The sequence below is a fragment of the Solanum stenotomum genome, chromosome 5 (genome assembly GCF_019186545.1).
Source record: "Solanum stenotomum isolate F172 chromosome 5, ASM1918654v1, whole genome shotgun sequence".
In the NCBI taxonomy this organism is placed as follows: domain Eukaryota; kingdom Viridiplantae; phylum Streptophyta; class Magnoliopsida; order Solanales; family Solanaceae; genus Solanum; species Solanum stenotomum.
The window spans coordinates 37,246,228-37,258,642 of record NC_064286.1 but is presented as its reverse complement, the minus strand read 5'-3'; the positions used below and the strand labels follow the sequence as shown (position 1 = coordinate 37,258,642).

General features: G+C 27.6%; 1 protein-coding gene across 2 annotated transcripts in view; it reads right to left on the bottom strand.

Moving 5' to 3' along the window:
• Positions 1–12,415, bottom strand: part of LOC125865145 (probable protein phosphatase 2C 10) — an 878,192-nt gene that overhangs the window by 169,730 nt on the left and 696,047 nt on the right. The window contains exon 1 of one of the 2 annotated variants that reach the window (XM_049545328.1): positions 7,538–7,542. The exons of the other annotated variant lie outside the window; for it this stretch is intronic. The gene's annotated coding sequence lies outside the window, so the exon portion shown is untranslated. Of the gene's footprint in view, positions 1–7,537; positions 7,543–12,415 lie in introns of those variants that run through there. 2 annotated transcript variants of the gene reach the window in all.

Genomic DNA, 12,415 nt, shown 5'->3' with positions numbered 1-12,415 from the left:
TTCTATTTGTTTAAAGTAATTGTCCATAAAGTGTTGATATCTACCTGGTGCGTTTTTATATCCAAATGGTAATACATTCCATTCATAAAATCCTTGTGGTACAGTGAATGCTGTTAGTTTTTTAGATTCTTCTTCTAGTTTTAAGTGGTAAAATCCTGATTTACAATCAAATTTGCTAAAATAATTATATCCTTGTATTTGTCTTATCTTTAGTATTTTATTTGGTATCGGATAATTATATGTTTTAGTTTTTGCATTTAAATTTCTATAATCAATAACCATTCTACTTTTTCCTCTTTTTTGTTCACTATGTTTATTTACGATAAATGCCGGGCTTGTATGCTTACTATTGCTTTCTTGTATATATCCTTTTTCTAGTAATTCATCTATATGTATCTTAAATTCGGTTAAATCATTAAAATTATACTTTAATGGTTTTTGGGTTATTATACTGTTATTATCAATTAGCTCAATTTTTACTTTTGTTTTATGTTTTTCCCATCCTTGTAAAGGATCCTCACTATATAATAATTCTAACTTATCTTGAATTATTTTTACTTTATCTATAGAGAATATAATTAATTCTATTTTAGGGTCTTCTTCTTTTATATTTTCTAATTTTTGTGTAATTTTTTCACTTCCTTTTATCCATTCTGTTGTTTTTCGTTTTTTATTATTTACTCTTTTTGCTCCTACTTTTTGTTTACATGGTGTCGTGAACCACCAGTGTGTTTTTCTTATTATATGTGGGTATAATTTTTCTAAAAATGGCATTCCTAGTAGCATTTCTTTTGTAGTTAATTCAAAGTTATATATTTCTTCTATAGTTAATATCTTATCCCATATTTGTACTTTTATATTTTTTGCCTTATATGTGATCATGCTTCCTTCATTATTAAATCCCGTTACTACTATCGGTGTTTTTAATTTTTCTCATTTATCTTCTGGTAAACAATTGTATTTACATATATTAGCTTCTGCTCCCGTATCTATCATTGGTGTATAATATCGGTTGTAATATCCTTCTATTATTATCTTTGCAAGTATATATATTTCATATTTTTATTATACTAAAGGCCTTTTTATTATTACTCTTTTATTTTCATAATTTATTGTTAACTCTTTGTCTTCTAGATTATTTGGTTTTACTTGTTCTAGCCATTTTATTCCTAAAATGATATTTTCATTTCCTTGATATATTTTGAATTTTATCGCTATTGGTACTCCTCCGATGGTTATTTCCTTTTCTGTAGTTTCTTCGGTATACATTAATGCTTTTGGTAGTTCGGAGCATGATTGTTCAATAGTTATTATTTCATCTTCCGTCACTAATTCTCTTGTAATATAGTTTTCTTCTCGTCTTGTATCTATTAATATTAAATATTTTCGTTGTTACATTATTCCCGTTATGTAGTAATGATGTGGTTTTATATCTTCCTCCATTGATTTTTGTAGAGTTTTATCTATTCTTCTTGAGATACTCATTTTTTATGAGATTTGTGGTATTTCACAGTTCATGTTTATTCTTTTTGATGTTGATGTACTTAATCTTTCTTTTACTATTTCTAAATCTTCTTCTATGTCAATTTCATTATAGCTATAGTCATTCTTCTCTATGACTGTGACTATTCTTTCAAAAGGATATTCTATAGAATGTTATTGCAGATTAGTTATCAAGACAAAGCTACTCAGACTGCGAACGAAAATATAATGGAAGAGATACTCAAAGCCATAACAACACTTTGTACAAAAGTAGATAGTATGGACAACGAGATACAAAAGTTAAAGAGTAATGAAGATAATCTGAAGTCTAAAGGTAGTCAGCAGCATGACTATAAAAATGCGGAGCTACGTCGATCGGAAGACGGAAAAAACCCAGAGCTAAAAGGAGACGATGGGAAACTCCTTAAAACCCAAAACATTTGTTTAAATATAGCTGCAGGTACAAGCAAACAAGTTAGTGATAAACAACATAAAAATGCTAACTTAAACCAGCTATTTGCAAAACCATTTACCCAAAGGACACCTAGACATATGTCCATAGAACCACAAACATCTACATGCGCAGATAGTTTGCAAAACCAAAATGAGAGAAAGACATATAACTACATCACACGAACCTATATTGAAAATATCCACAAAATCCAAACCTATTTAAACCGCAACCCCAGATCAACTACAAAAGAACCAAACCAAGATTATTTGACACAAAAGTTACAAGGATATAACAAGTTAATTGCACAACCGAAAACTAACGTTAATTTAGTAAGAACATGTTACAACTACGGATTGTTAAATACCGTATACACATATGACGGAGAAAAAGTTAGTGGAATACCAGAACTACACAAAGCATTCGTCACATACAAAAGAGTTACGAAAGGAAATTTATTTTATAGAAAATTCTATACAGCACCAGTGGAGATATTATACGAGGAAATAAAACTTCCAATACAGGTTATCAAGATAGGATTAACTAAATATATGATTATACCTGAAGATATCGGACAACAAAAAGAGATATGCGAAATAGAGATACCGAGTTTTTATGCCAACAAAAGGATAATTGGTATATCAACGATTATGCAAGAGCTAGCAAATAACTATTTAAACGAAAATGCTATATGAAGCTACTATACAAGAGACCAGCTAATGATTTATTCCAATTCAAGGGAGCTAAGGAAAGCAGATATGGATGAAGTCCAAAGATGAATTTTATCACTACTTAAGCCAGAAGAACAACCTACGACACGAGCACTAAAAGAAGGATTTATTTCGGCAGAATTATTAACTAGATATTGCAAGCTAATTGGTCACAAATACCTTGACCATATATGTTCAAAATGTAACGGAGAAGATAATATAATCCAGACGTCCAGCTGGAATAAAGAGATAAAGACGGAAGCAGAAGATAAGACGATGAAGATGAGATGCAGACAAAATAAAAAGATAAGATAAGAGTAAAATTATTTATCTTGTAAAATAGTTAAGTATGGTGTGAATAGTAGTGTGTCATAATGTTAAGTAGTAATGTGTGTCATAATAAGGATGGGCATGTGTAAGGGATGTTAGGGGGTGTAATTTATTAAGTGGACAAGTGTATGGTGTGTCATAAGCAGTAGGTATGGGATTGTAAGACAATTGTAAAGAGTAAGTATGAGATTGTAAGAAAGCCATCAGATAGTGTAAAAAAAAAAGTCATAAGAGTAAGTGGTATAGTACGTGCACATTATTGTGCACTACTGTATAAGATAAGATAGGAATTGTAAAGTAGTAGTCGTCTCATTTCTATTTAATGGGACGCATATGTAATATGAAAGGCAGGAAATGGCTAATATAAAAAACTTTCTTTCAAAAAACTCTCTCAACTAAAAATTTAGTATTTAGATAAATGAGGCAACAATCTGAAATCCAATGAGATATTTCAGATAGCATGGCTAAGCAAGAGGCAAAGGTATATTGTTCAAAAAATATGCGGAACTAATTTCATATATTCCTGAATGTCATATATATGATTGAATAAATTTATGTTAGTTATTATGTATTAGAATTATTTGAATCATGATTTCTAGTTTATTAGCACACTGGAAATAGGGAGAAAACTTCTATACTATGTCATCCTAATGTTGAAACCGGTTGGCGAGGAAAGCCGTTTAGGGGAGTAAACAAAGTTGAGGCGATGATAAGAAGGAAGTATCCGCTAAAGTACGATTCTAGTNATACTATGTCATCCTAATGTTGAAACCAGTTGGCGAGGAAAGCCGTTTAGGGGAGTAAACAAAGTTGAGGCGATGATAAGAAGGAAGTATCCGCTAAAGTACGATTCTAGTAGTGACAGGAAAACATGATAAACAGATAATCTAGTTCATAATAATCTAATATGAATTTAATCAATTATGAATATGATAGGAAGGAATAATTGAAAACCCCCGCATAACAACGAACATGACTACATACGTGTATGATGAAATGATAAAAAACTATGAAACTTTAATCTTATATATACTTAACGGTAGAGAAATAATTGAATTAAGAAGAATAATATGGGAAACAATATTTAATGATTACGAATCAGAAGATATATTAAATCAGCAATGGTATGAAATAAACCTACATGATTTAGACTTCGAAAGAATAGAATGGTATGATTTAGAAACAAATTCAGATTAAAATGAACTACGGATATTTACAATATTGGGTAAAATCTATGGAAGATATAAAACTATTAGAACAATTAATGGAGAAAAATTTATATATGTACCAAAGAACCGAAGATATGTTATATCTAGAATATATCATAAATAATATTAAAGAAATATTCAGATTAAAACAAATATCGGAAGAATATTACAATAAATATTATTACATATTACTATGAATTTAGCACTACCAAAAAATAATATTAAGAGATATAAAGATTAAGACACTTAGTAAAAAGATATTATAATAAAATCTTAAAAACAAGTTACTCACCTACCACACTACCATCTACCATACTATAACTTTCATGAATTCACTAACTACTAGTTCCGCTACGAAAAATGGTATCAGAGCTATAGATAATAAGAAACACGGTAAGAAAAATACGAGTAGTAAATTAAGAAAAATAAGAAGAAAATTAAATAAATTATATCCGGAATATAAACAACTTAATATCATAAAGTCTGATAATGAAAAATTAGATCAATTAATAGATAATATATCTAAAATAGAATATAAATATATTCAATATTTAAAGATACAATGAATAACAAGAATAACGAATATAGACAAAAATTTAATGAAATAATTATAGAAAAACGACAAAAATTAGAACATAGGCAAAATAGACTTAACAATAATATATTTGCAGGAATTTGTCACAAATTTATAGTAGCACAAAGAAAGACTATTTTATATCTAGAAATACAAATAAATAACTTAGAATATAAACTACAACATAATTTATAAATGAATAAAGAAGAATACGCAATAGATGAAAAAACATATGAAAATTATGACGGATTAAAAATAAAGATAATATTTTATATTCTAGGAAGAAGATATAAGAAAATAGGTGACAATATAAGTTTAATGTTAGAAAAAGAAACGGTAAAATTAGAAGATAGTTTAACTGCTATGGTAAGAATAACAAAAAGAAAAAGAACAAAAAACAAAATTAGCAAATGAGATAATTAAATTTAAAGAAAAATTGCAATTACAAGATGAATTAGGAGAAAAAGAAGAAAATAACCAAGATAATCTACCCGAAATAAGAGTTGATGAAATAAACGATGATGATCTAGAACAACATTCGAAAACAAGCGAAACATATACGGCACTTTTAGCAAACATAGATAATACAAAGAATTTAGAAGTAAATACAGAAGACGTAGACATGGACGAAAAACCTAGCACATCAGGAGTAAAAAACGCAAAAAATTTTAATCCAAAATATTATAATGAAAATTATGAACAATGTGATAAAGAAAATACTACATGGGATAAAAGATTAAGTAGAAAATGGACGCCCAAACCAATAACTGGACAACATGATTTTTTAGATTTAGACTATGTAACAGATATAAATAAAACAATCCAATTATGGATATGATACATATCAAAACAATTAATAGATAACAAGATAGTAATAGCAGAGGCACGAGGATACATAGAAAGAACACTTATAGGAACAGTAAAATTATGACTACAAAATTTAACAAGTGAAAGCTTAACAACTTTAAGAAATAATAAAAAATTTGATGGTGGAATAGCCACTACAACCATGGAAATATTATATAAATACGAAATAGCTATAAAAAAGTGAATTTAGTAGTATGACAACGGAGGTAGAAGAACAAAATAAAGAAAAAATCATAAATCGGAATCTAATGATAAAATTAGCAATATGTAATATGTGTTACATAGATGAATATACATGTGCATTTAGAGAATATTATTATAAAGGAACATATAGCACAGAAGAAAGTAAAGAAATAAGAAAATTATATTTTACAAAATTACCAGAACCTTTTAATTCAAAAGTAATAAAAAGTTGGAATGAAGCAGAATTAACGGACACCTTAGGAGCTAGAATGAAATTCTTGCAACGATGGTTTATTGAACTATGTGAAAAGCATAAAGAAGAAATAAAAATGGAAAAATATTAGTAAAAAACTTAGCATGTTGCAAAAATAAAACAGCACCCCAATTTGGTTGTACGGATAGGTATTATAAAAATAGAAAGAAATATAATAAAAAATATAGATCAAAATATAAATATAAAAAACCAAGAAGAAGGTACTATGTAAAAAACTACAAAACCAAAAGACCATATAGACCAAAAAGAAAACTAACGGAATGTACTTGTTATAATTGTGGAAAATTAGGACATATAGCTAGAGATTGTAAATTACCTAAAAATCCAAAGAAAAAACAAATATCAGAAATAATAATAGACGATGAAAAATATACACAAATAGAGTACGTAGATTATGAATTAGAAAGCAATGATAGTATATATGAATTATCGGAAAATGAAATAGAAAATAGCTCAGTAATAGAATCGGATAATGAATACGATATCAATGACTGAAAAAGATATACAAATAATAACTAAAGAAAAATATCAAGATGAAGAATCGACAGAACAAAAAATAATATTTGATAATAATATATTTGAGCAAATAAAAGGAAAAGAATTAGACCTAAGTGTAGCAAAAATATTCGAAATACCAACAATAAGAAACTGGTTTAAACGACAAAAAGAAGAATATTACGTAGTAAGTCAAAGAGAACATATCATAGATTGCAAATACACTAAAGGAAAAGCTAAAATACCAATAATAAATAAACGAATAATAAATAAAGAAATACAAGATATTAAGGCTAAAAATCCAATTAAATATGTACATTTAGGAGGAACAGAAATATTAATAAAAGCATGTTTTAGAGAAGGAATAGATACACCCATAGAAATATACTTAGCAGATGATAGAATTATACAACCTATAGAAAAAAGCATAATAAGTGCGGTAAAAGGTAACCTCATATACCAAAAATTTAAATTTATAATAAGTGCTAATTACTCAGTAGCAGTAAATGACAGAAATATAGATAAATCATTAGTATTATATTGGAAAATGTCAGGAATAGAACTAGCCCCGGGAAGTAAAATATTTACAGCTAGATGTAAAAACTTATATGTTTTAACGACAAAACACAAAATAACAGCAAAAAATAAAATAAATAAAATAAAAATAGAAGATCCCTTTGAAAGAATAGTTACAGTCATAGATAAAAATGATTATAGTTATAATGAAATTGATATAGAAGAAGATTTAGAAATAGTAAAAGAAAGACTAAGCACATCGAAAAGAATAAACAATGAGATACCCCAAATATCATCAAAAATGAGTACCTCAAGGAGAATAGATAAAACCCCACTAAAATCAATGGAAGAAGACATAAAACCATATCATTACTACATCACGGGAATAATGGAACAACGAAAATATTTAATACTAATAGATACAGGACGAGAAGAAAATTATATTACAAGAGAATTAGTGACGGAAGATGAAATAATAACTATTGAACAATCATGCTCCGAACTACCAAAAGCATTAATATATACCGAAGAAACTACAGAAAAGGAAATAATCATCGGAGGAGTACCAATAGTGATAAAATTCAAAATATATCAAGGAAATGAAAATATCATCTTAGGAATAAAATGGTTAGAACAAGTAAAACCATATAATCTAGAAGACAAACAATTAACAATAAATTATGAAAATAAAAGGGTAATAATAAAAAGGACTTTAGTATGATAAAAATATGAAAATATATATACTTGCGAAGATAATAATAGAAGGATATTACAACCGATATTATACACCAATGATAGATACGGGAGCAGAAGCTAATATATGTAAATATAATTGTTTACCAGAAGATAAGTGGGAAAAATTAAAAACACCTATAGTAGTAACAGGATTTAATAATGAAGGAAGCATGATCACATATAAGGCAAAAAATATAAAAGTACAAATATGGGATAAGATATTAACTATAGAAGAAATATATAACTTTGAATTAACTACAAAAGATATGCTATTAGGAATGCCATTTTTAGAAAAATTATACCCACATATAATAACAAAAACACACTGGTGGTTCACGACACCGTGTAAACAAAAAATAGGAGCAAAAAGAGTAAATAATAAAAAACGAAAAACAACAGAATGGATAAAAGGAAGTGAAAAAATTACACAAAAATTAGAAAATATAAAAGAAGAAGACCCTAAAATAGAATTAATTATATTCTCTATAGATAAAGTAAAAATAATTCAAGATAAGTTAGAATTATTATATAGTGAGGATCCTTTACAAGGATGGGAAAAACATAAAACAAAAGTAAAAATTGAGCTAATTGATAATAACAGTATAATAACCCAAAAACCATTAAAGTATAATTTTAATGATTTAACCGAATTTAAGATACATATAGATGAATTACTAGAAAAAGGATATATACAAGAAAGCAATAGTAAGCATACAAGCCCGGCATTTATCGTAAATAAACATAGTGAACAAAAAAGAGGAAAAAGTAGAATGGTTATTGATTATAGAAATTTAAATGCAAAAACTAAAACATATAATTATCCGATACCAAATAAAATACTAAAGATAAGACAAATACAAGGATATAATTATTTTAGCAAATTTGATTGTAAATCAGGATTTTATCACTTAAAACTAGAAGAAGAATCTAAAAAACTAACAGCATTCACTGTACCACAAGGATTTTATGAATGGAATGTATTACCATTTGGATATAAAAACGCACCAGGTAGATATCAACACTTTATGGACAATTACTTTAAACAAATAGAAAATTGTGTAGTGTACATAGATGATATATTATTATATTCCAAAACACAAGATGAACATATAAGATTATTAGAAAAATTTATACATATCATAGAATATTCAGGTATAAGTCTAAGTAAAAAGAAAGCTGATATAATGAAAAATCAAATAGAATTCTTAGGAATACAAATTGATAAAAATGGAATAAAAATGCAAACACATATAGTACAAAAAATAATTAACTCAAATGAACAATTAGACACAAAAAAGAAATTACAATCATTCTTAGGACTAGTAAATCAACTAAGAGAATATATACCAAAATTAACAGAGAATTTAAAACCATTACAACAAAAATTCAAGAAAGATATAGAATATCAGTTTGATAAAAAAGACCAAATACAAATACAAATACAAAAGGTAAAATTATTATGTAAAAACTTACCTAAACTATACTTTCCAGATGAAAACAAAAAATTTACTTATATAATAGAATCAGATGCGAGTGAAAAAAGTTATGGAGGAATATTAAAATACAGGTATGACGACACTACGATAGAACATCATTGCAGGTATTATTCAAGAACATTTAATAATACAAAAATAAAATGGATAATAAATAGAAAAGAATTATATTCAGTATATAAGTGTTTATTATCATTTGAACCTTATATTGTATATAACAAATTTATTATAAGAACAGATAATACACAAGTAAAATGGTGGCTAACAAGAAAAATACAAGATTCGGTAACAACAAAAGAAATAAGAAGATTGGTAGTAAATATATTAAAATTCACATTTACAATTGAAGTAATAAAAACTGATAAGAATGTTATTGCAGATTGCTTATCAAGACAAAGCTACTCAGACTGAGAACGATAATACAATAGAAGAGATACTCAAAGACATAACTATACTTTGTACAAAAGTGGATAGTATGGACAACGAGATACAAAAGCTAAAGACTAATGAAGATAATCTGAAGTCTAAAGCTAGTCAGCAGCATGACTATAAAAATGCGGAGCTACGTCGATCGGAAGATGGAAAAAACCCAGAGCTAAAAGGAGACGATGGGAAACTCCTTAAAACCCATAACATTTGTTTAAATATAGCTGCAGGTACAAGCAAACAAGTTAGTGATAAACAACATAAAAATGCTAACTTAAACCAGCTATTCGCAAAACCATTTACCCAAAGGACACCTAGACATGTGTCCATAGAACCACAAACATCTACATAAGCAGATAGTTTGCAAAACAAAAATGAGAGAAAGACATATAACTACATCACACGAACCTATATTGAAAATATCCACAAAATCCAAACCTATTTAAACCGCAACCCCAGATCAACTACAAAAGAACCAAACCAAGATTATTTGACACAAAAGTTACAAGGATATAACAAGTTAATTGCACAATCGAAAACTAACGCTAATATAGTAAGAACATGTTACAGCTAAGAATTGTTAAATACCGTATACACATATGACGGAGAAGAAGTTAGTGGAATACCAAAACTATACAAAGCATTTTTCACATACAAAAGAGTTACGAAAGGAAATATATTTTATATAAAATTCTATACAGCACCAGCCGAGATATTATACGAGGAAATAAAACCTCCAATACAGTTTATCAAGATAGGATTATCTAAAGATATGATTATACCCGAAGATATCGGACAACAAGAAAAGATATGCAAAATAGAGATACCGAGTTTTTATGCCAACAAAAGGATAATTGGTTTATCAACGATTATACAAGAGCTAGCAAATAACTATTTAAACGAAAATGCTATATGGAGCTACTATGCAAGAGACCAGCTAATGATTTATTCTAATTCAAGGGAGCTAAGGAAAGCAGATATGGATGAAGTGCAAAGATGGATTTTATCACTACTTAAGCCAGAAGAACGACCTACGACACGATCACTAAAAGAAGGATTTATTTCGGCAGAATTATTAACCAGATATTGCAAGCTAATTGGTCACAAATACCCTGACCATATATGTTCAAAATGTAACGGAGAAGATAATATAATCCAGACGTCCAGCTGGAATAAAGAGATAAAGACGGAAGCAGAAGATAAGACGATGAAGATGAGATGCAGACAAAATAAAAAGATAAGATAAGAGTAAAATTATTTATCTTGTAAAATAGTTAAGTATGGTGTGAATAGTAGTGTGTCATAATGTTAAGTAGTAATGTGTGTCATAATAAGGATGGGCATGTGTAAGGGATGGTAGGGGGTGTAATTTATTAAGTGGACAAGTGTATGGTGTGTCATAAGTAGCAGGTATGGGATTGTAAGACAAGTGTAAAGAGTAAGTATGGGATTGTAAGAAAGCCATCAGATAGTGTAAAAAAAAAAGTCATAAGAGTAAGTAGTATAGTACGTGCACATTATTGTGCACTACTGTATAAGATAAGATAGGAATTGTAAAGTAGTAGTCGTCTCATTTCTATATAAAGGGACACATATGTAATATGAAAGGCAGGCAATGCCTAATATAAAAAACTTTCTTTCAAAAAACTCTCTCAACTAAAAATTTAGTATATAGATAAATGGAGCAACAATCTGAAATCCAATCAGATATTTCAGATAGCATGGCTAAGCAAGAGGCAAAGGTATATTGTTCAAAAAATATGCGGAACTAATTTCATATATTCCTGAATATCATATATATGATTGAATACATTTATGTTAGTTATTATGCATTAGAATTATTTGAATCATGATTNATTTATAAATGAATAAAGAAGAATACGCAATAGATGAAAAAACATATGAAAATTATGACGGATTAAAAATAAAGATAATATTTTCTAATCTAGGAAGAAGATATAAGAAAATAGGTGACAATATAAGTTTAATGTTAGAGAAAAAATGATAAAACTAGAAGATAGTTTAACTGCTATGATAAGAATAACAAAAGAAAATGAAAAAATAGATAGAAAAACGGAAATTGAAAAAATAAAACAATAAGCAAAAAAGGAAGTACAACAATTAGAAGAAGTAAAAAATACCAAAATAATATAACTAGAAAAAGAGCTAGCAATATTAAAAGAAATGTATGAAATAAAACAAAAAGAAAAAGAACAAAAAACGGAATCAGAAGATATATTAAATCAAGAATGGTATGAAATAGACCTACATGATTTAGAGTTCGAAAGAATAGAATGGTATGATTTAAAAATAAATTCAGATTAAAATAAACTACGGATATTTACAATATTGGGTAAACTCTATGGAAGACATAAAACTATTAGAACAATTAATGGAGGAAAATTTATATATGTACCAAAGAACCGAAGATATGTTATATCTAGAATATATCATAAATAATATTAAAGAAATATTCAGATTAAAACAAATATCGAAAGAATATTACAATAAATATTATTACATATTACTATGAATTTAGCACTACCAAAAAATAATATTAAAGAGATATCAAGATTAAGACACTTAGTAAGAAGATATTATAATAAAATCTTAAAAATAAGTTACTCACCTACCACACTACCATCTACCACACTATCACTTTCATGAATTC